The 21,818-nt window shown below is 45.2% G+C and overlaps 1 long non-coding RNA gene across 1 annotated transcript in view; it reads right to left on the bottom strand.

Annotated features, from left to right (window-relative positions):
* Positions 1-21,818, bottom strand: part of LOC116151773 (uncharacterized) — a 174,693-nt gene that overhangs the window by 74,237 nt on the left and 78,638 nt on the right. The window contains exon 4 of the long non-coding RNA XR_004135277.2: positions 1,471-1,558. This is a non-coding gene — a long non-coding RNA (uncharacterized LOC116151773). The remainder of the gene's footprint in view (positions 1-1,470; positions 1,559-21,818) is intronic.

Below are 21,818 nucleotides of genomic sequence, written 5' to 3'. Positions count from 1 at the left end.
GCCGACGACGTCAACACCAGCTTCCCGCACCAGGGTCTTCCATTCCCAGTGCGTTCAGGACTTTCCTGGCTCAGGCAACAGAGGGCTGAATGGAGCCAGGGTTACATTACGCGTCATTCATTCCCGAATCCACTCATTCATCAAGTGTTCTTACTTAGTAAAAGGCGATAGATTTATACGATCTGAAGAGAAACCAGAGTATCGGGGTTCTTACTTAGAACCAGAGCAGTCATGGTAGAAATAAGACCCACAGGCTCAGAAATGTTTGACACGTGGCCTTTTCACTTCCTTTAAGTGTGTGTGGGAAGAAATGAGGGTGCACCGGCCTGAAGCTGGGTGACTGCTTCACCCCAGTTCAGTTCTGAGCACGCCAGTTTCCTGGATTCTCTTTTTACACTGCCCATTACCCCACATCTACTCCCTTGTCTCTTTCTAGAAATTGTCTGGGGACCTACAGGAGAGAGGCCCTTGTATTCACAAGTAAACAAACGAATGTGCTGCATTTGAAAAGTGACTCAAGGGTCCATTTTGAAAATCAGGGAAGTAACAATAAACAAAGATAAAACATAAATCTGAAAAGAGATTCAGATGTACATTCGGTAAGAATCCCAGCATTTTTTTCAGAAGAAAGATGGTGTACAGCATTGAGGCAGTAAAACACTACAGATACTTGTATTCAGTGAGTTTTTAACTTTTAGAACGCATGGCATGGAGCTCTTTCAAATTCTCACGTGTTGGGGTCCCCATCATAGCATGGGAGGCACCTCGGAGCAGATGCAGCCCCGCACTCAGGCACAGGCTCCAGACATCTGCAGAGATGACGCTGAGCAGAGAGACCGCAACCGTAGCATCAAGGGGCTCCCAACCCAGAAGAGGAAACGCTCTAAGATAGAAGTATGGATACCTGCCAGGAGATTCGCCCTGACTGTGCCTCAGAATCTCTGGAGGCATTATTTAAAAAGTCATGTCTGAGCGCCACCCAGTCTTCTGGATCTCAAGCCCAAGCTCAGACGTCACCTCTATCGCCAGGCTTTCCTGAAGCCTCCGGCCAGCGTGGCTCCCTCCCCTGCACACTCGTACCCGACTCCATGCTGGGTTTCATCCTGCTGCCCTCAGTGTCCACCTGCCCTCCATCTCCCGCTGGACCCTGCCTGGTGAGTCTGACAAATACCTCTCATACGACCAGAGGCCTTTTTCCAGAAAGTGGCTGGCTATTTAATATTAAAGTTTTTGCATTAATGATTGGAAACATATATGATATTTTCCTTTAAATCGGGATTCATTCATCCCATTGTCATTTCAGAATTTGGAAGCAAACCCCCTAAGACTGCTGTTACACATCCTGAGACAGACTCATGAGTGTAGGCAGGGACCATGGCCTAAATCTTCTTCAGCAGCAAGACTGAAAGGTGAGCCCTGGGAAGGGAAGAGCTGTCCGGTTCTGACTTTCTCTCTCGGCCAGTGACTCACCTGCAGCCGCATGACAGGAGGGGGCCCAGGCAGTAGATGGGACACTGTGAGTGTCACGCAGTTGCCAACTTTCCCCTTTCAGGAGCACCTAGAAATGGAAAAACAGACTATGATAAGCCCTGAGACCATATCACATCTCTCTCCGTACAGTTTATTTTCAATTGCCAATGTCAGCAGCTGTGTCAGCCAGCAGTGACGTACACTGTTTCTCCTCAAAACCCCTCTAGTAGCAAATGTCCCACGGGGTCACCTTCTCAGTCGGCTGAGTCAGAATCACAGAATGCTGGAAAAGCAAAGCTGACAGAACTCTTCCCACTAACAGGAGAGCTGGCAACATTTTTTGAGTGCCTACTATGGGCCAGCCACTTCACATATTTTATTTCCTTTAATCCTCACATTAACCCTGACATGTAGGTTTCACTGCTCTCATATTTTAGATGAAAATACTGAGGCTTGGTAAGGCACAGCGATCTGCCCGAGGTTACATATTTAGACACCCAGATCCACTATAACCTAAAAGCCTGTTTCTCCAAGTGGGGATCCTGCACGGGCAGCTCGCCCAGAGTCACAAGAAGCCGTTTAGTTAAACACAGCACATTCTCTGAAGTACCAATTTAATTCAAAGGTAAATAATTTAAAACACTGATTATATTAAAACAAAAATGCATTTATTATGGAGAGGGAATACAAATTTGCACAAAAATTAAAGAAAAAAAACCTTTAAGAAATTTATACCTGTGGCAAGCTACTTGGGCCTTGACCCTGCCCCAGACCCTCAGGGCTCTAATTGCATTCCTCTGTCATGAGGAGTATTCTGGCCCAAATTTAAAAGCAGAGCCATAAGCCCAAGCAGAATTCAGGAATGGCGCCCCCATGTGGAAGATGGGGGAATGGCTTATCATCAAAGAGCAAAGAGTAGTGATTGTGTTTTGCTGTGAGGCTCAATTTCAATGTCCATCTCTGGAGAAATATAAATCATGTAAATCTATGGGTTTCTAAGACCCTTCCCACTTGACCGATGTCTCAGGAGGTTTCTGAAGCTGTGTGATGTGGGGATAAGACACTATCATTGAATGAATGTGTCAGTGGCAAGCCCACCCTCTCCCAACACTCTCCCAACACACACACACACACACACACACACACACACACACACACACACACACACACACACCCCACTTCTGGTCTCTACCCCTCCCACCCCTAGGCCTTGCTTCCCCTGAGTCCTAGGCATCTTTTTCATAAAAACACCCAGAATCATCTTCTAGGTAGTTGCAATCACCAGGGGCCTAATTCTAACCTAGGTAGGCCTGCCTATACTCTGCAGGGGTTTGAATTCCTTTAGTTAATTCTGAAGATGAAAGGAAGACCCCAACCAGGGCTTTCCCCCAGCTGAACTGGGCACAGCACCACCTGGAATCCTGACATCATTTGAAGTTAACAGGTATAGCCAGGAAAACCACCAAATAAGGCAAAAAGGGCATGGCCTGGTTGGGCTGTGGAAAGGGGACCCTGACCAGGAAGATGAGCCACGCCCTTGAAGTGGCACCACACCTAGAAGTGCCCTGCAGCCAGTCTGCACCATGCCAGGCTCCCCGAGCCTGCTCCCTGCCCCTCTGACCATTCCCTTTGACTGGGAGGCTGTCTTCCCCATGCATTGCCTGGCTAATTCCTACTCACTCTTAGGCCTCAGCTTTCATGCCGTTTCTTCCAGGAATGTTTCCCTGACTCCTGTCAGCCTAGGAATTTCCTGTTTACTCCCATAACCCCCCAAATTTCCCTCATGCCAGCGCTTCCCAGATTGCATTGTAATTGCCCATGTACTTGGCTGGGAGGACCACAGGGGCATGAATCCGCAGAGACCATGCCCCGCACATACGAGGTGCTCTATGAACGTCTTCTGAATGAATGAAAGGATGTCACTGGGCCACAGCGATACACTATCTTGGCAACCCCAGGAACTCGAAAGCCCACAGCAGTAAGAGGGCTGAGAAGGGGAGGGAGCACATGTGAACAACCGAGCACCGCCCACGTGCACTGAGAGGAGACTCGCAGCAGAAAAGGTCTTTGCACAGGAGAAACCCCGTCTAATGAGGGAGACCATTAGGGACACAATAGTGAGAACAGATTGCTTCAGCACAAAGTTGAAATGGAGACAAATGTGAAAACCAAACTGGGTGAGCAATACCACTGCTTGCATGCTAAGCTTACTGCTCCAGAATATCTCAGCAGACGAAGGTTTTAGGAGGAAACATGCATGGGAACTTCGATATATATAGCATGCTGTTCATTTCTGAGATACTTGAGAATCAACAGAACTCTTTCATATGTGTCATCTAATTTCATTTTACTCATGCGTCAAATATAAATTTTAGGGGTGGTGTCTTTACACTACACTAGTATCTAGAATTGGGCTAGTTCTGAGTAGCTCAAAGATAACTACCTTCAAGGGCCTGGAGTCAAGTGGAGGAGGTGCTAGTGACCATAATCCGGAGCAGATAAAGGTGGGTGCTGGGTGAGTCAGGATTGTTTCCATAAGTGACTTGATCGGGTTTAACAAAGGGAATGGATTTCTCACGTAACTAAAATGCCCGGGAGTATCTTTAAAACCCAGGTTTGCTTTATCCCGGGGCTTGGATAACGTACACCAGTAGCTTCCTTCGCCCTTGGCTTTCCCTGCACCAGCTGGCAGCGCGCTCGGGCTCCGACGGTGTAACCGCTCACAGCTTCAGGCTCACAGCTTCCAAGGCCTGATTTGACCTGAGAACAGAGCCTCTCTTCTCCCGCAAGTTTTAATGAAAGTCAGGGCCTGAGTGATGACTGCATACCCTCCCAGGAGCCAGTCACTGAGCCAGGAATTAGCTGGCTGGTAGCCGGAGGTCACATCCTGCCGCCACCCCCAGCTGCCGTGGGGTCAGGCCCACCCAAACCACATGGGCTGAAAGGAGGGTGAACTGTAAGTCGTCAAGTGTCATAACAGGCTATCTGACAAAATGCTTGAGACTTAGTCCTCATAACAGCTTTGTGTTCCCACCCGTTCTACAAAGGAGAAAAATGAGGGTAGAGCAAGAGCAGCACTAGAGCCTGTGCTCGCTCCGTTTGTGTGTGTCAGGAGGCACTTGTGGGATTTGGGAAGGGACAGGTCTTCCTTGTGAGAGACTGTCCTGAACATTACAAAACATTTCACATCCATGGCTCTAATACCGGTGACACCTGCCTCCCAACATTGTGACAACTAAAACTGCTCACATGCATTTTGAACATCCACTTGGTGGTGTGTGTGTGGGGGGGGGGTGGTATGCACAGCGCCTCCCTCATGTGAGAAAAGCTGCATGTTGCCCAAGTGAACCTTACTAACAGGAGTGCCGTACTTGTTGGAGTTCCTACATGTAAGCGCTAACACTTGGCCGCAGAGATAGGCTGAACTCCTGACTGGACACCTCGAGATCATCTATTCCATCCCCTGGGGTCAGCACTTCCTGCCCAGGGGAGAGGATGGAGCAGAGGAGGAGGGGCCGGAATGTACGCCCGGAAGTGAGTGTGAGGGGCTGAGTGGGTAGGTCTCAGTTTCCTCTTAATCCTCCTCCTTCTCGGAGAGCGAAACACGGAATTAGCACATTTATAGTCAGGGCTCAAGCTGCTTCTATGGGAAGACAACATTATCCTCTCTCACTTGAGTGAGGTAAGAAATTATGGGCCTGTGAGAGGCAGTGTTCAACTGTGGACCCTACTCACTAAGACGGACATTGCCACACTGATCTGCACTCTGGTGGAGCAAACAGAAGTGGGAGTTTGAAACCAGCTCATCACATGAAGAGCGGCTAAAGGAACAGGCAAAGTTACACCCAGGAAAATACTCAAGATGCGACAGGAAAGTGGCCTTCTACGATGCTGAAGACAAGCAACCAGGAGTAGACTTGGAATTACTTTTTACAGCCCAAATGGGCAGAACCTGGTTTGATGGAGGCAGAGAAAACACTTGACCAATGAGAGATGTCTGCTAGCAGAATGAGCTTTCCGTCTGGGAAGGTAGTAAGTTGCCCACTGCTGGAGGTATCCAAGCACATCCTGAGATGCTGACGTGGGTTTGCAGCTTAGCCTCTCAAAGTTCTGAAGCAACACAAACTAGATGGAGTTTTAGTGCCCCCGCACACTGCTAAGGGAGACCACACAGAGAGTGGGTTGTAAGCTATGCTCAGTTTCTGTCAGAGTGACTGTAGGGTGGTGCCCTCCCCCCCCCAACCCAAAAACCCATCAGAACACGAGTGTGAGAAACATTGTAGGATAATCTTACATCTGTTCTAATTAACAAAAGGGATCTTTAACAGACTTTCCTACTGTACTGGCAATGCAATACTTCTCTCAACACAAGTAACTCACAAGTAATCACTTGGTAAAGAGCTGCTGGCCCAAGGAGTCGCACCAAGGTTTGTCCAACCAGAGGCTGGGTCTAAACCCAAAACTCCCGGGGCGCGAGTGTCCGCGGGGTGCTCAGCGATCTGCTCACAGCGCTTCCGGCAAGCGAGGCGCCTACTGCAGTGCTTCCCCCTCGTGGGCGGTCAGAAGCCCACAGATGTCCAAAGCTTAAAATGAAATGGACTTCGCACACCACGCTAGAACTGCCTGGGGAAGTGGTGGCAAGTGCCACAAAGCGATTGTGACCCCACTGTGTCACCCCCTTGTCTGAAGCAGCACAGGTCTAGACAGCTCTCTTTGTAAAGGGTCATCTCTGTCTGTTAGCTGAACTTTGAGATAGAAACGACTTTTGCCTCTAGCGCAACGAGGCCATTTTAAATCAGAAATGCTGTGAGATGGGGGGACGAGGGATCAGGTATTAGAGAGACTGGAAAACTCCCCTCTCGCCTGGAAATGCCCTCACAAGGACCTCTGCAAACTTTGATCTTCCAAGCCAGTGGAGCCAGGCCAGCTGGCCACGGCGTATTTTCATGACATCAAGTGGAAATGTTGTCCTATTTCATCTAGGATTTGGCATGAATTCTAGGTCACTGCTTTGGTTAAAATGCAAAACTGGATGTTTCTGTGGGATACCAGGGGCATTAGAGATTGCTGGGATCGGTGTAGAGAAATGTGGAAAGGTGGGATTCGATCTTTGTCAAGAGACCCAAATGGTGGCTGTGACTTATTCTTGTTATTATCAAGAAATAAAGAAATGCATACCTCCCTGCCGCCTCCACCCCTTCCTTCACATCACCAAGGCTATTTTTTTCCCACTGTTCAAAATGAAGTGGTGTCATTGCTGCTTAGTTGCAAGGGCTCATGGGAGCAGACATTCTTAACAGATCTGTAGCTTTCTGGCCGGTGCTCCCCCCAGTCTTGTTGCTATGGTTAGAGGCTGTGCTGCCCTTCTCTTCCTGCCCTTCCGCTGCAGCACCACAGTCACCAGCACTTTTCTGTGCTGTTCACCCCCACGCAAATTAAATAAAGCAGAGGTGTTGCCCTGCTCTCATGGTTCTTCCTGTGAAACTGAGCAAAATGAATACTCACCCTCATGCATTCAAAAAATATTTATTTCTCACTAACATGTGCTCGTTTGGTATCTCAAGTTGCTTTTACTTATCTGAAAAACACCTTGCTTGGATTACTTTTCTATTATTTACCAATTGTCCCAAACAAATGTAGAGGCAGAGGCTCCATAAAAATTATAAAAATGGAAGGATTCTATATCCCAGGGTTAGGGTTAGGGTTAGGATCCCTATATCCCAGGATTCTATAGTCAACCCTTCTTCTTTTTTCATCTCACTCTCCACCTCCCTGAAGTATAAAATGCCCTTTCATGCTATAATTACCACCTGGCTTCTACATCATTTGTCCATATGTCAGTGCTGAATCTCAGATTTGTCTGTCCAACTAACTAACCAGCCATCTTTAGAAGTCTGGGAGGAAACCAGATTTATGATGTTCCCAAACCAGAATTCATCACTGACAACCCCTGACCCCTCCTTCCACATTTGTTAGAGCAGGCAGATAGCTAGATATGAGCAGAGAAAGGGGGACACAGACCAAATGGCAGGAATTGGGCAGAAAGGAGGGGCACAGGCCAAATGCAGAAAACCGCACATCATGTAAGCAGCAGGGATCCTTGGGCAGAGAAAGAAAAGCAGGAACCTTGGGGCTGATAAGGGATCATGCCTTTTGGGATGACAAGTGGCCTGGAGAAGAACAAAGGAAGGTGAGAAAAGGCAGGAATTTCTAGTGTCCAAATGTAACCTTTTGCTCATTATGCCCTTATTTCAATAAAATTAGCCTTGCAGATCAGAAGTACCCATCATGCACCAACACCATGACTCTTCCAATCCAGACTAAATAAGGACAAAAATCCCTCCTCCCTTTGGGAAGGTGGAGTTGGGATGATGATCAGGGAATACGACCCCAAACCCTTCCCTCCCCAGTGAATATTCCGCCCATTCATTTTCACACCCTATGTAACTAACTTGCTAAAGAAACTCAGGGCAGCCGCTCACCTGAGCCTGCCCGTTCTCCCCTGAGAGTGTACTATCCATCCTTTAATAAATCCTCACTTTACCTTTTTTTAACCTCTAAGTCCTATCTCTGAATTCTTCCTGGGACGGGACAAGAACCTGGAACACCGGTTGCATCTATCGGTAACACCTTCACCCCATCCCCCATCCCTTCTCCAACCAACAAACCAGTTTCCCTCCATGTACTCCTCGTCTTAGCTGGTGGCACCACCATCGGCCCATCAGCAACATCGCTGTCCCACTGGACTCCTTTTCCTTCACCCACTACATTAAATTAGGCAACAAATTCTATTGCTCGAACCTCCCAGAGAGTCCTCACAACTGTTTATCCCTTCCATTCCTACAGCCACTACTGAGGTCTCGGCTCCTCTCACCGGGACAGTTTCTCTGACTGGCATCTTGCCCTTTAGCTAAAACCCTCAATGTGGTCTTCCTGAAACACCAGTTTGATCATGTCACCCTCCACCCGTCCCCACCCCAACCTCCCACCATCCCCAGCTCAAAATACGTCAAGCTTTCCTCAGCACCTGTGGAGTAAAATCCAGGAGGGATCTGATCCCTGTATTTTCTCCCCCTGCATTTAATCTATGCTTTAGGTCTACCCATCTTTCATCATCTCCATATGGCCACCATAGTTCTGGCCACCATATCTTTGCCCTTGTTTCTTCTGCCTCAAATCTTTTCCCATTTCAACCATCTGGGAAATTCTTGTTTGTGTTTCAAAACCCACTGGTGTGCAGCCTCTTCCCGGAAGCCATTCCGGACCCTCCTGCTCCCTTTTGCACCTGCGTCTCACACCTGCATCTGCTTATTCTCATCTCACTTTTGTCACTGGGAGCCTCTAGGAAGCCCCGCGCTTTGTAAGAGCAGGGATTGTGTCTTAGTCTCTCTGCCTCCTCAATTCCGGGTACTGTGCCTCTCACACCGTAGAAGCAAATGACTTACTAAGTGTAGAGAAGATTCTCTCAACTAAACTCCAAAGGGAAGACAGTTTTTTTAACCATCCATCATTTTTCTAGTTCTTTAAAGACAGAAGTTTGGATTCACCTCTGAGGGCACACCGTTCCTTTGTTTCTGGAAACCTTTAATGATCCTTGATACAAAAGTGAAGCTATGATCCTCAGTTGTGATGGAGACTTTCTAGAGACAATGAGGAGCTCAAATGCTCCACATGAAAACATAAATTGTAGTTCTATTGATGATGGGGAGGCACTCCAGGATTATTATGCTATTGAGAGACCGGCGTTGACTGAGAGTAATGAAGGCATGGGTACTTCCCTGACTGCTGATGGAGTAAGGATCCAATGTGGGCAGGTAGGAACTTGGCAAGAGGGCTTATTTTGTAGGGGTGCAAACTGGCCTGGCAGCAAGGCCCAGGGCTGGTGGTAAGATTAGCTGGGCTGGGATCCCTGTGGAAGAACTTGGCCAAAGGCCCTGAGAAAAGATACTTGTGTCCAGTCTTAAGGCCCCCCCCTGACTCCCTGTGCCATTCCCTCCGTTACCCTACTGTTCAGCAAAGCTTTATGAAATTTCACAGCTCCATGTTGGGTGGAATTTGGCGAATTAATACAGCAGCCACTGTCCGCTGTCACACAATCAACACAAAGACCACCAAAATAGCCTAAAAGGAGGCAGAGGTTTTTGTCTTTGTTTTTACCAACCAGGCAAAGGAGAATCATGTTCCTTAAGAAAAGTCAGTGAGTCTCCCCCAAGCTCAAAGTGGAAGGGGCAGATATAATATGGAGAAGGGGAAGGTTTTCCAAATTTCTGATCAATTCAGAAGTGCGCTGTAAAGCCTCCCTTGAGGCACACATGCAGTTCTCCAGCAGGAACGGGCTGTACAAGCCTGTGGAGGCCTCAGTGTCACCCTGTGGGCGAGTCCGAATGGGCAAGCTTGAGGCCCGCTGAGATTTTTCTTTAATATTTTCCTTGGAGTAAGACAGTACGCAGGTAGCGTATAACCGTCTGAGTTTGACACTGGAAGTGGCCACAGTTCGAGGTCAGATGGCAGGCCAAGGTGACGAGCAACAGCCAGGGTGAATTCTGACATGTGCAAGTGTTCCTGAGAGAGTCCCAGGGCACCCTGGAGAGGCTCGCCTGACGGAGTATGAGGGGCTCAGATGATGGACATTTGGCTATTGAAGGAGAAAGACTCCTGAACTTGGAACAACGAGGGCCATCAGGGTTCTATGTGTCACCACTACCCCAAAAATAAAAACAGTTTTAAACTCAGTTCTTCCCTACAATTGGTAATATTGACTTCTACCTTTTTTTTCCATTGAACTCAGGGAAAACACATCAGGGTTAGAGGTGGGAAATTAGATCCATTCGACATCAAGATAATCATGCTGCGAGTTACACACCAAAACCCACAGATGCTGGTTTTGTCTATTTAAGCAATGCAAGGCTTCCACGATTTTTTTTAGAAATCATTATCATTTCCTTTCTATGAAAAATTACCGCAGAGGTATTGTTCTTTTTTTTTTCCCCCCAACACAATTGAAATTGTACATGGTAGGGAAGTTTTTAATTAGTCTGTTCTAAGCGGGAACTGTGTGTGCTCGCTGCAGTAGAAACCTAATAAATTACTTCGTAATCTCAGTTGGAGGCTTTGTGTTGGAAAATACTCTTTAGATTCTGCACCAGCAGCCAGTGGCTTCCCTTGAAAGGTCTTAGAAACATGCTGCAGTAGGTGTAGATCAAGTCGCTCGCAGCAAACTCCTGGGGCAGTAAAAACCAAACAGGCCTGGACCTGGAGGGAAGCCAGGCGAATCTGAGCTTTGGTGTCTAGAGACAAAGGAACTTTGGAAACTCCACACCAGCCCCGTCTGCCCAGTCCACACTCTCCTGCTCATAAAGCTCTTCTCCCACCCACAAAGGGCTTTTCAGTTTTCAGATCATCCCAGTGCCATTTTTTTTAAGTGTGGAGAAATCAAATGCTTGGAAATAACTTGTCCCAGACTAGTAAGGAAAGGTTTATACTGCTCTATTTAGATAAATAGACAGATAGATAGATAGATAGACAGACAGACACACAGACAAAACAGATAGATACATAAAATGAATGAGCAAAAATGATATGACCAGTTGGCAAGTTGTTCCTCTCAGAGAGAGCATAGAACTTAGACGTTGGTAAGTCACTTGGAGTAACGGTGAGGCCCCAAGAGGCATGCTCTTAATGATAAAAGATGTTCCCAAAATTGCTCTCTAAGGAGAGAGGGTCCTGCTGTTTTCCGGATTCTAAGAGTTGCACCCTTATGGTTTGGTAAGTAAGTTTGGGTGGTGGCTGAGGTAGACTTGTTCTGTAAAATAAGGCGGTGAGAATTTGAAACTGGGGATGGAGGATTCAGGGAGAGGGGAATGAACCAACAAAGCCAGGCTTTGAATGCACGAAAGGAAGGAAAGAAATATTCATTTCTTAAGAGTAGGAGAGTTGCAGTGTCGAAGGAAGACTTTAACATTATTTGCTGTAGGAGGTACACGGTAAACTCCTTCCGTCTACCCTAGAAAACTGCTTCCCAGAGGCAGACCCTGAAGCTAGGATGGTATGCAGGGGCTGAGGAAGGGAGACCAGCAAGGAAGCAGGGAAATGAGACAGGGAAGAGGGAAAAGTCAAGCTAACATGTGAGCCAGGCAAAGTCCGCCAGCCTGCGCCCTCGGGGAACTCCGGAGTGTAAGTACAGCTCAGGGTTGTCCACACCAGAGGCAGGGAGCTGAGTTTCCACACTCGTGCACTTGTCAGTCATTGGTCGAGGGAGGGATGGAGGAAGGACATAAACCTCCAAGCACTCTGGGCTTTTCTGTGGAGGGAAAGTGGCTCTGAGGGCAGGCTATTAGAGAATCCGCAGTGTTCTCCGAAGAAGAGTTGCACAAGGTGCTAAGTGTTAGAAGCTGAAGGCAGGGAGTGGAGGGTACAAAATGGTAAAAGGAAAATCTGAGGAGATCTGATAGAGCACTGATATTTTCCACTACAAAAATCTTTAAGAAAGTCTACATTCGCTCACCAGTGCCTGTGCATGAGTCAATTCTTCATGTTGATGAAAGAGGAACTGACATGCATCCGGGCCAGATCTGCAGAGAGTAAAACTGGAGACTGCGCTGTGGGTGCAGAGGATGGGGAACACCTGATATCAGGGTCCATATGCTGTTAGAACAAATGTCACAGTTAAGTCCAGACATATTATGTATACACATGAAGCTGTACTGTCTGACTGCATAGTATGGAGAGTCCTCAAAAAATTAAAAATAGAATTAATATACAATCCAGAAATCCCCACCTCTGAGTATATACCCAAAGAAAATGAAAACAGGATCTCGAAGAGATATCTGCACCCTCATGTCCATTGCAGCATGATTCACAAAGCCAAGACATGGAAACAATCTAAGTGCCCATCAATGGATGAATGGATGAAGAAGATGCTATATATTTATACTTTTTTCTCATGGCTGAATAATATATACAATGGAATATTATTCAGCCGTGAAAAAGAAGGCCATCCTTCCATTTGCAGCAACATGGATGGACCCTGAAGACATTATGCTAAGTAAAATAAGTCCGATAGAGAAAGATAAATACTGTACGATATCATTTACATGTGGAATCTAGAAAAGCTGAACTCAGAAACAGAGACTAGAATGGTGGTTACCAGGGGCTGGGGGTGAGGAAGTTGGGGGAGATGTTAATCAAAGAATATAAATCTCCAATTATAAGATAACTAAATTCTGGAGCTCTAGTGTACAGCATGCTGATTACAGCCAATAATACTGTATTGTATTCTTGAAAGTTGCTAAGATAGTAGACCTTTAATGTTCTCATCACAAAAAAGAAATGGTAATTCTGTGAGGTCATGCGGGTGTTAGCTAACACTGTGGTGGTAATCATTTTGCAATATATAAGTGTATCAAATCACCTTAAATTTATACCATGTTATATGTCAGTTACATCTCAATAAAGCTCGAAGAAAAAAACACAGATGCTCTTTTTAAGGCTTTTGTAAGAGGACTGGAAAGCTACCCACTTCCCTCCCCTCCCTGTCCCTGCCTTGGCTGACCCTGAGACAGTGCTACAGAGCTGATGGCCATCTGCTACCTCCCAGAATCTCTTCTGTAAACAGAATCTACCTCTTTTCTAGGGGATTACTCGGCGCTCTCTTGCTCTCGCTCTCTCTCTCGCTCTCTCTTCCCCCTCTAGTCCATTTGACTCACCCAGCCCCCAGCTCTGGAGATGGGAACACGATGGGAATGTGACCCAGGTCTTGACAAGCAGAGTCACCCTGATTGGCTTGGAAATGAGCACATGACCCATTCAGGGTCAATGAAGCTTAATTCTACATTTTTTTTAACTGATAATATCAGGAAGGAGAATGCTCTTTGTTATGGACCTGTTGCTGGCCATGTTTGCTGCTTTGTGGGAGAGAGACTGACTGAGAATTAAGCTCTAACGCAGAGGGAAGATGAAATAAGAGACAAGAGTAAGGGGAGCAGGGAGGGGATGACTTGATAACATTATTTAAGCATCTGGACCCAAGAATGCCTGATGCTAATATAAACCCTGGATTATTCCAGATAGTTTGTCTGTTTTTACGCCGCTGTAGAATGAAAGAATGATGGCAAATACCCAGAACTGCAAGGTTCTGTGAAACACAGCTTGAAAACCACTACAGTAGGTGATCTCTAAGGCCCCTTTGCCGCATATGAACCTCTGAAGCTGTAGACCTTTCCAGCTTTCATCTTTTGTTGCTATAGCACCGCAGCATGGAAATTTCTCTGAAATTGCAGAATATCTGGTAGCCAAGGGGACACCAGGAAAATGCCTGTAGATGCAGGCAAGGCTCACCTCTGATCCCATTTGACATTTGTTCTAAGGCAGCCTGGACTGTTTCTAGGATTGAGTTTACCAGACATGGAAGCTTTTAATCATACATAAATTCTATATTAAAAAGCCACGTGTCTTCTGTAGGAAGAACCACATCAATGGACCTTCAAAATATTGTTGATTGTGGAGTAGGAGGAGCAGGGCGTAGAGCTGAATACCCATTTGGGAAGAAGCAAAAAAGGACACTGACCTACCAAACCTGATTGGCTGGCTAGCTTGCTGCCTTCTGCCATGTCCTCTGCAAAGCCTGGTTCGCTTATCCACGGAGGGCTGACCTCTCACACGCACCCCTAGACATGCTTCAGGGGTTGAAAGTAAACCCTGATGTTCTTTGGCACTTCTGTTATGACTCCTGGCACGTCTCTGAGTTTTTCGTACCCTACAGGGGGCCATTTGTAGATTTATGTCAAGAACATGGAGCCACACCGAAACCAGGGGTGGGTCCCTACCCTAGTCAGTGCTGACCCCTGTGGAGGCTGATGTCTTTAGCAGAGGATGTTCTTCCAGCATCGCAGGGCCCAGAGCAGTCTTGGTGCTGAGTCACCAGCTAGTCAAGTTAGATGCTTTGCCTCTGCATGATGCTGCCTCTCCTCATTTTCCTGCATTTATTTCAAAGAGATTTCATAATAGAGGAAGACTGACACCAAAGATGATTTTTAAATGGTATTTAAATAGGATCCCCTGCTCTTTCTCCATGCTTAAGTTACCTTTGTGCCTTTTCTATTTGCAGATGATATCGCTGAAACATCTGTGGTTTCAACTGAGTCCCCACCACTCGCAGGAATTCCTGCCTCTTTTTTGCCTGCTGCCTCATCCTGACTGGAGTCAGACTCTTATGTCACAGACACTTTCAGGAACGCAGATGGTGCCGCCAGGGGCCCAGGACTATGGTTTTCCTGGACAGAACAAGACGGTTTTCAGAACAATTGCTCTTAGAAATCCATACCTCAAGGTGGACCTGAGGAGGTGCCAATGAGGCAGGAGGGGCTGAAGGCCCAGCTTTGGGGTCTCCTCGCCCTGGTGCAGAAGCCCCTCTCACTATGGAAGGGGACTAGGCAGGGCCCAGCACATAGTAGGTACTTAATGAATGCCAAATGATGAATGAAAGACCAAAAGTGTGGCATGAAACATGCAATTCCGTTCCATTTTAGTGAATTCACATAGGAATCCAATAGTGGAAGAAGGGGAAACAATATTCGATCGTTTGTTGTCTCTGTGGGGATATACTTGAGGATTCAAAATTAATTTCCTAAAGATTATTATCCTAGATCTTTATCTCACTACTGCTTAGAAGCAAAGAATTGGAAAAGATTTTACAGGCAGAAATTCTCTTTCAAATATCCACAAGTGTCCCTGAAGTTCTCATCACTGAGTTTTTCTGAGCGCTTTGCGGAATATTAAAAGGCGTTATTTGGAGAAATGCTTCTGTGCTGAAACATGCTTGGGAAGTAACCTGGTAAACAGAGTGGACAGGAATCTTTCCTGCAGGATTTCTTTAGCCTCTAGGACTTCTCCACTGCAGGCCTTAAATAGTCTTTATTGTCTATCATTCATTACAAATCTCCAAGGGGCAATACAGTGGGCAATGCTGATCGAATATTTTAAATACAGAATTTCTTTTTTTAGTTTCTCCTATTGCCATTCAAAAGGTCTTTTTTTAAACTATCTTATTTGCATTTTATTATTTTCTTATTCTTATTTCTTATTGAAGTACAGTCAATTTACAATGTTAGCCAAAAAGAGAAAGAAAAATACCATATGAGATCGCTCATATGAGGAATCTCAAAAAAACCCAAAACAAAACATAAATACAAAACAGAAACAGACTCATAGACATGTGGTTGCCAAGGGGGTAGGGGGTGGGAAGGGACAGACTGGGATTTCAAAATGTAGACTAGATAAACAAGATTACACTGTGTAGCACAGGGAAATAAATACAAGATCTTATGGTAGCTCACAGAGAAAAAAATGTGACAATGAATACATATATATGTTCATGTATAACTGAATTTGACACAACATTGTAAAATGACTATAACTCAATTAAAAAATGTTAAAAAAAATTTACAATGTTAGTTTCAGGTGAATAGAAAGAGATTCAGTTACACATATACATATATATTTTTTCAGTTTCTTTTTTGAAGGGTCTTTGATATACACTTTTGGAAAGGCTGTCCTGACACACAGTACTGATTGCACTTCTTTTTGTTTCTCCTACAGATATATTCAGCACCAGGGAGCATCTATTCTCTTCCCTTGCTTTATCAAGCCCTTTCCTTCCTAATAATATAGGCCTAAGACTTTAAAAAATATGTTGGTTCTCTCTAAGTTATTTAATGAGATACAAATATGAACAGAATTTTTAAAAACTAGTCCAGACGATTCTAATGTTTAGATGGAAAAGCAAAAATAACAGTGAGATAAAGAAGGGGTAGGGTGGCCATCATCAGATGTCAAAACATATTATAAAGATATCATAATTAAAAGTGCATCATACTAACACGTGATCACAACAGATGCATGGAATAGAATACAAAGTCCAGAAATGACCCCGCTATGTACAGGCACCTGAGATCAGTAGGGACAAGGCAGGTAGTGCCATAAAGAGAGTTAGGACACTGAATAGCCATGGAGACAAAAAGAAAGTCGGATTCACACGTAACGTCTCATGCTGGAAAACATTCCAACAGACAAAAGATTTAAATGCAACAACTCAAATCATAAAAGCACTGGAAGAAATTATGGAAGAACTGTTTCATAATCTTAGATGGGAAAGACCTAACTATAATAAGAATCCAGAAGTCATAAAAAAGTGATAAATTTGACTACAAAAAAAAAATCAAGGTTCTACATGACAAAACCTAACATGAACAAAGTCAAATAAATGGGGAAAAAAAGTTGGCAACTCCTATCACAAAGGGAGAGTCAATTTCCTAGTATAAGAGAGCTCCTACTGGTCAATAAAATAAAAGATTGAAAATGCAATTAAAAAAAAAAAAGTAAAGGGAGGATGTGATCACTCCACAGGAAAGGAAATACAAATGCCTCTTAAAACATCGGAAAATGTAATCAACCTCATTCATAGTAAGAGAGATGCAATTTAAACTATACTGAGACGTCACTTATCACAGGATATACAGGGAACTGCTCTGTGTAGAGAGAAAAGGAAGGTGGGAGAACACAGCGAGGGCTGGTACATCAGTGCATGAAATACGCCTGCAGGTTTGCTCAAGAAAAGTCTAGCCCCGTTGCTTATGGGGAAGCTGGGTGGTTGAGAGACTGGGAAGGAAGAGAGACTTCACTGACTCTTCTTTAGTACCTTTGGAATTTTGAATGTGTGAATGACTTTGGAATGTGTGCAAAAAATAAAGGAACAAAACTGGATCTGAAAACCAGATGCTTACTCTCTTCTGGCTGTTCCTTGGCTCGGCTCTGGCTGGCCTCTGCCACCACCCTCCCTCTGGCTTCCTGGGCTGTTTTGAGAGAACTGCAGGGGCCACTCAAAGTCGTCCTGATGCCCAGAGCTGGTTTTATAGCTCATTGAAATGAAAGTTGTCCTCAGAACATGGCCAAATGGTTTCAGAACACATTTTAATGTGATGTTTCTGACAGAGCAGCTGTGGCTTCATTTAGCAGAATATGTGAGCATTTCTGTCTGAATACAGCAGTTGGGTTCAGAGAACAAAAGGTGGTGAAGGGATGGAAGTGTGAAAAATGTGAAAAGAGACTGATTTTCTGTGTGGCACGTACTGAATTTCAGAACTGGAATTTTATTCTTAACATTATTCTTCTGATTGGACTTTTCTGTTGTAAGTAATATTTATCCCAGTTCTAAGACATAGGTGTAAGTTTTGCTTTCGGTCTCTTACTTTTCATCTTATAAAATCTGTGATTCTTCTCCTCACAGCACTGGGTGAAGTGTTGTAGGATGTTAGAGCTAGAAGGGACCGGAAAGATCATTTAATGGTGTTGGACATTAAAAAAAATCTGTTTGCAGGGTGTCAGGGGAAGACCAGTGACCCCCATCCCTCTGTATTTGAACCACTGCCCATTTCTGATAGGACTCAACACAACAATGCATCTGAGGCTGAAAAGACCTGTGGGGTCATGATAATTTCTATTAACATGTATTAAGCTCCACAAGAGGGTGGTGAGTACAACTAAGGAGAGACTCAGAAATGCAGAGACCAGCATGGCTTAAAGAATTAAAGGCAGTAACGTGGGAACCTGCCAACATTGTGGGAGCAAGTAATTCAAACTCAGCTCAAAAAAACAGTTAGAAGGATTTATACAGGTTAAGCCTCCTTGCATATTATACAATCATGTTATAGTTCAACCTTCTCCCATTTAAAAATAAAAATAGGGGGAGGGTACACGCTCAGCATGCAATAGGTCCTGTGCTCAGTCTCCAGCACGTCTGTTGAAATAGATAAATAAATAAACCTAATTACCTCTCCCCACCAAAAACCAAAAACCAAACAAGCAAAAAACACATCATTTAATGACCATTTTCAACTCCCAGCCTAACCCCCTTGCATAACCATAACAATCCTCAGCCATTTAAGTAGCAAGGAACCAGGAGAGGAAGGAGAATTAAAGGTGCAAGCACAGGTTTTGCTCCCAGTGTGAAGGAGACACGTCCCATCGTTCTTCCTGTAGGCATCTCGCATCCCCTGCTATTCAGTACCTGCCTTGGACACTGCAAGTGTCTTCAGGTAAATCCAGACTTTCCTGACCTTCTGACACATATCAAATGTGCCCACATCAACTATGAGATTCCTTCTTTGAAGGTCAAGTCTCGTTTCTATGTCATAATTGTTTGAGAAAAGAATCTGCAAATAACACTGCTGATTGATACTGTGCAAGCACTGTAATGGGCAGGCAGATTATGACTGGATGGCCCCACCCACAGGCAGAAACAGGTGAGACCCTAGAGAGCTCCAACCCCCATGGACGGAAGAACACAGCCTGCCCGGGGACTGAGATAGCTGATGATCTCAGACCCTGTACCCTTAGGCTAGGTGCTTACCACTCCTCCCCTTTTGAGCCTCCCTTCGACCCCCTTTGAAGTGCTCCCAACAGGATGAACCATGCTTAGTACTGGTGGGAATTCTAGTCTCTTGTTCTCGTGTAAGGATTGTCTCAAGAGGAAGCCGCTTAGAGCAAATACTGCTGGTTGTCTCCACACTTACGTGGCTCCCCTACGTGGGAGAAAGAGTCATGTATCTGACTGATGAGATGGGAAGATCCTGACCTCCACTGGTCCCCATTCCCCAGAGGGCAAAAGCGTGCGGAGACAAAGAGGATTCAGACAACCCCACTCCACGGTCCCACCACCCTGCTCCAACAAGTCATAACAACAGCTATGTTTACTGAATTCCTGCTGGGATCAGGAGTGTTCCCTCCACTGTTATATATTTAGATCTTGGAATAGTCCTATGAGGTGAGTCTAAATATCCCCCTTTTACAGATGAGGAAATAGAGGCTGAGAGAGGGCAGGCCACTTGCCAAGTTGAGGGATGAGCTGAGTCACAGCTGGTGTGTCTGGATGCAGAGTCTGTGCTTACCCCATCACACCCGGCTACTTCATCTTCTTCAGAACAGAAAGAATCAAAGTCCCCAGAGAGGGGTATGGGGTGTGTGTGTGTGTGTGTGTGTGTGTGTGTGTGTGTGTGTGTGTAGCAGGGTGAGGATCTGTGCTTCATTTGGGTATTTCAAATGCTGCAATTTTTCTTTTAAATGCCACTCGTAAGTACTATCTTTCCCCTAAATGAGTCACACAAAGTTCTGGCATCGTAGTCTACCTGGAAAACTGCAGTGATGTCCTGTGTCTGGGAAAGTCTGTGATCTCAAATGATGGGCTAGTCTTCCTAGAGCCAGGAACTCAGCCAACCAGAAGCCATTAGATTGGTGGTTTTCCCTTTGCCTTCAGGGGCTGCAAAAGTATGTCATTTTACAGACACTTTCCCTGAAGCTTCCTAGAGTGTGAGTGTCTTGGTGTGTGGGTACAGCCTCCATCATCTGGGTCCCTGCCAGCTGCAATGTGTGAGGGCTCCTTGTCAGGGACCTGTGGACACTTTTGCTGAGGGGTAATGACACTCACAAGTCAGCAAAAGGAAGTTTTCTTTCTTACTTGAATGTCTTAGGAGGAATAAAATCTCTATGAAGAAGACCCTGTGTGGGATGACTTAAGCCACTGACTTGACTTTCTTATGGAAGAATTGGCATGTATAATATGTGTGTCCCTAACCGAGTCATCCTAATCTAACGCGTGCATTCTACAAGATAAAAGGCAAGGAAAGAGCATGAACTAGTGTTGGATGCCATGGTCCCAGAGTTTATGGAAAAAGGCTTAGGATCAGGATGTTCACAATTTTTCAGTACTCGCCCCATGATCTGAAATCCACCATAATGCTGAGTCAAGAGGATGTGAGCTTGGAGATGTGATTCAGGCATGAGTCAAAGACCGTGGAGGCTCTCATCAAATCTACTTTTCTTTTGTCAGGAATCCCTCAGGATGCCCCAGTTTCATGATGTCATTTCAGTGGAATTAAGTTTCAAACAGTAGAGAACTATAGAATTGCTTACATTAGGCTTTAGTTACGAGGCCATTCTCTAAAGAGGCAAGCTCATTAGGGGACCCTAGAGGTAATCAGGGCAAACAGTGGGGGGCAGGTTGGAAACTTCAGCCTCTTGGTTCACAGTCTTGAACGTAAAGCGATTAAGCAGCGAGCCCTCAAGTTAATCCTTGCCTCCCGCTTCCAGGGGGATGTGTAATTATACCACACAGCAAATGTGCAATGAAAGATCAGTTTTCTCTTCATTTCCTAACAAAAAGTGACTCTTTTCCCCTAGAGAGATTTGAAATGCCCCCTCTGCTGGCATGGTGAACAGGGAAGGGCACGGATGCTGCGAAGAGAAGGCAGCTGCCCAAGGGAACACACGGAACCCTCCGGCTGGAGGGACCGAAAGCTGAGGCTGCTTCTGGTCATTCCCATCAGTGGGAATAGAAGTCTGCAGCATGTTACCAAGAACACTGGCGTGGAGAGGACAGTGGCAGGAGCAAATTCATGGAGCATCTAAAGATGGTGCTTTCAGCAAATTGTAGGCAAGGGATTAAGGATTAAGTAATAAGGACACTGAAGAAAGAAGCACATGATCAGCATAAAAATGATACAGGGCAAGTTCTTGCAGGACCCCAAAGGACCCCAAACATAAAAGAAGAAAAATAATCCAGACCTTAGTTACTGGGCTGTCACCAGTTTCCTAAGGAGACGCTACTGAAAATTGGCACCAGAATCCATTGTGTATACTTTATGAAGTTCTAATTAAAGAGTCAGAGTCATTCCGAATAAACCCTTTCAGGTCTTCATCAAATCCTAAATTAAAGAACCTCTTCAGGTACCATCGGCTGGAGGCTCCTGACCTGAGGAAACCCTGCTTAGCAGTTGTTGATGCTCGGCCAGAATGGGTACGGCTAAGTAGGCAGCCCCTCTAACAGACTGCTTTCTAACAAGGCTTGTTTCTGCCTCTCTGTGATACACATTAAACCGGCTAAACAAATTTTAAGACCTAAACATCACAGGCAGGCTGACTCTAGGGTCAGGAGGTAGCTGGCTCATGACCACATGGTGCTATGCCCAGGGTTTGGGTAAACTCCAATAGACATCCAATGTGGATTCAGATGTATTAGCTATTAAACTCCACCATAGTAATTTGTGGGTCCTAAAGGTAATTCTTTTTCTTTATAGTTTATGTATTTTTTAATTTGAAGTATAGTTGATATATCAAGGTAGTTTTTTTTAATTGAGTTATAGTCATTTTACAATGTTGTGTCAGTTTCCAGTGTAGAGCACAATTTTTCAGTTATACATGAACATACATATATTCATTGTCACATTTTTTTTTCACTGTGAGCTACCACAAGATCTTATATATATTTCCCTGTGCTATACAGTATAATCTTGTTCTTA

Source organism: Camelus dromedarius, chromosome 10 (genome assembly GCF_036321535.1).
Source record: "Camelus dromedarius isolate mCamDro1 chromosome 10, mCamDro1.pat, whole genome shotgun sequence".
NCBI classification, from domain to species: domain Eukaryota; kingdom Metazoa; phylum Chordata; class Mammalia; order Artiodactyla; family Camelidae; genus Camelus; species Camelus dromedarius.
Note: the sequence above shows the minus strand (reverse complement) of the source record. Positions and strands in the feature narration are given on the sequence as shown.